The sequence below is a fragment of the Arachis ipaensis genome, chromosome B10, assembly GCF_059453495.1.
Source record: "Arachis ipaensis isolate K30076 ecotype BB chromosome B10, ASM5945349v1, whole genome shotgun sequence".
NCBI lineage: Eukaryota > Viridiplantae > Streptophyta > Magnoliopsida > Fabales > Fabaceae > Arachis > Arachis ipaensis.
The window spans coordinates 121,568,535-121,571,523 of NC_142435.1; the positions used below are offsets into that span (position 1 = coordinate 121,568,535).

At 32.5% G+C, this 2,989-nt stretch overlaps 1 non-coding gene across 1 annotated transcript; it reads left to right on the forward strand.

The window, feature by feature from the left end:
* Positions 1-301: 301 nt before the first annotated feature.
* On the forward strand, positions 302-409 carry LOC148581522 (small nucleolar RNA R71). The gene has a single exon (XR_015895531.1). It is a non-coding gene; the product is annotated as a small nucleolar RNA R71 (small nucleolar RNA).
* Positions 410-2,989: the final 2,580 nt, after the last annotated feature.

Sequence of the window (2,989 nt, forward strand, 5' to 3'; positions counted from 1 at the left end):
CTTGCATTCCATTCAGACTCTGAGAAATCATATTGACTTGCTGAGTCAATATTTTATTCTGAGCCAATATGGCATTTAGAGTATCAATTTCAAGAACTCCCTTCTTCTGAGGCGTCCCATTACTCACAGGATTCCTCTCAGAAGTGTACATGAACTGGTTATTAGCAACCATGTCAATGAGTACTTGAGCTTCTGCAGGCGTTTTCTTTAGGTGAATGGATCCACCTACAGAAGTATCCAATGATATCTTAGCTAATTCAGACAGACCATCATAGAATATATCCAGGATGGTCCATTCTGAAAGCATGTCAGAAGGACACTTTTTGGTCAGTTACTTGTATCTCTCCCAAGCTTCATAGAGGGATTCACCTTCTTTCTGTCTGAAGGTTTGAACATCCACTCTAAGCTTGCTCAGTTTTTGAGGAGGAAAGAACTTGGCTAAGAAAGCCGTGACCAGCTTATCCCAAGAGTTCAGGCTATCTTTGGGTTGAGAGTCTAACCACACTCTAGCTCTGTCTCTTACAGCAAAAGGGAAAAGCATGAGCCTGTAGACTTCAGGATCTACTCCATTAGTCTTAACAGTATCACAGATCTACAAGAATTCAGTTAAGAACTGAAAAGGATCTTCAGATGGAAGTCCATGAAACTTGCACTTTTGTTGCATTAGAGAAACTAATTGAGGTTTCAGCTCAAAATTGTTTGCTCCAATGGTAGGGATGGAGATGCTTCTTCCATGTAAATTGGAATTAGGTGCAGCAAAGTCACCAAGCATCCTCCTTGCATTATTATTATTTTCGGCTGCCATCTCCTCTTCCTGTTCGAAAATTTCTGTAAGGTTATCTCTGGATTGTTGTATTTTATCTTCTCTTAGTTTCCTCTTCAGAGTCCTTTCAGGTTCAGGGTCTGCTTCAACAAGAATGTTCTTGTCCTTGCTCCTGCTCATATGAAAAAGAGGGAACAGAAAAATAATAATAATAGAGATCCTTTTTACCCAGGTATGGAGGTTCCCCAATGTGAGTAGAAGAAGAAAAGAATGTAATGTAAAGAAGGGAAGAAGAGAAAATTCGAACACAGATGGAAGAGGGGGTTCGAATTTAGGTGAGATGAAGTGTTAGTAGATGAATAAATAAATAGAAGGAGATGAGAGAGGAAGAGGATTTTCGAAAATAAAATTTTGAAAAGGGGTTAGTGATTTTCGAAAATTAGGAAAAAGTTAAAATTAAAATTAAAAATTGAAATAATTAATTAATTAAAAAGAATTTTTGAAAAAGAGGGAAGAGATTTTCGAAAATTAAAGAGAGAGAGTTAGTTAGGTAGTTTTGAAAAAGATAAGAAACAAACAAAAAGTCAATTAGTTAGTTGAAAAAGATTCGAAATTCAATTTTTGAAAAGATAAGAAGATAAGAAGTTAGAAAAGATATTTAAAAATCAAATTTTTGAAAAAGATAAGATTTTTTTAAAAAAAGATATGATAGGGAGATATGATTAGAATTAGTTTTGAAAAATATTTGATTTTAAAATCACAATTAATGACTTGATTCACAAGAAATCACAAGATATGATTCTAGAACTTAAAGTTTGAATCTTTCTTAACAAGTAAGTAACAAACTTGAAATTTTTGAATCAAAACATTAATTGTTGATGATATTTTCGAAAATATGATGTAAAATTAAGAAAAATATTTTTAAGAAATATTTTTAAAATTTTCGAAAATAAATAAGAAAAATGAAAAAGATATGATTTTTGAAAAAGATAAGATTTTCAAATTGAAAATTTGATTTGACTCATAAGAAACAACTAGATTTTTAAAAAGTTTTGAAAAAGTCAACTCAAATTTTCGAAATTTATGAGTGAAAAAGGGAAAGATCATTTTTTTTATTTTTTTGAATTTTTAATGATAAAAGAGAAAAACATGAAAAAGACTCAATGCATGAGAATTTTTAGATCAAAACAATGAATGCATGCAAGAACACTATGAATGTCAAGATGAACACCAAGAACACTTTGAATGTCAAGATGAACACCAAGAACTTATTTTTGAAAAATTTTCAAGAAAAGAAAACATGCAAGACACCAAACTTAGAAATTTTTCATGTATAGACACTATGAATGCAATAATGCATATGAAAAACAAGAAAAGACACAAAATAAGAAAATATGAAGATCAAACAAGAAGACTGGCCAAGAACAACTTGAAGATCATGAAGAACTCTATGAATGCATGATTTTTTGAAAAATGCAAAATGAATATGCAATTGACACCAAACTTAAAATTGACTCAAGACTCAAACAAGAAACATGAAATAATTTTTTATTTTTATGATTTTCTAAATTTTTTTTGGTATTTTTCGAAAATTAATGTGAAAAAGAAAAATAAGGATTCCAAAATTTTTAATATGAATTCCAAGAATCTTGCACTCTTAGTCTAAAGCTCCAATCTGAGGGTTAGACATGGCTTAATAGCCAGCCAAGCTTTAGAAGATACAAATCAGTCATACAACAGCAGGTGGATTAGGAACAGCTAGCTTGCTCTTGTAATGATGGGTTAGAAGCCTCAGTCCAAAAGAATTTAGACATGGCTTTACAGCCAGCCAGGCTTCAACATGCTTCATGAAACACTAGAATTAATTCTTAAAAATTCTGAAATAATTTTCGAAAACAAAGGGAAAAATTTTGAAAGATTTTTGAAAAATTTTTTGAAAACTTTTTGAAAATAAAATAAGAAGAAGATTACCCAATCTGAGCAACACGATGAACCGTCAGTTGTCCAAACTCGAACAATCCCCGGCAACGGCGCCAAAAACTTGGTACGCGAAATTGTTACTCTGAGGTTGTAAAATTTGTTGTTCGTTCTCTCCCTGGCAATGGCGCCAACAAATTGGTGCACAATACCATGGTCCAATCATAACTTCACAACTTCGCACAACTAACCAGCAAGTGCACTGGTTCGTCCAAGTAATAAACCTTACGTGAGTAAGGGTCGATCCCA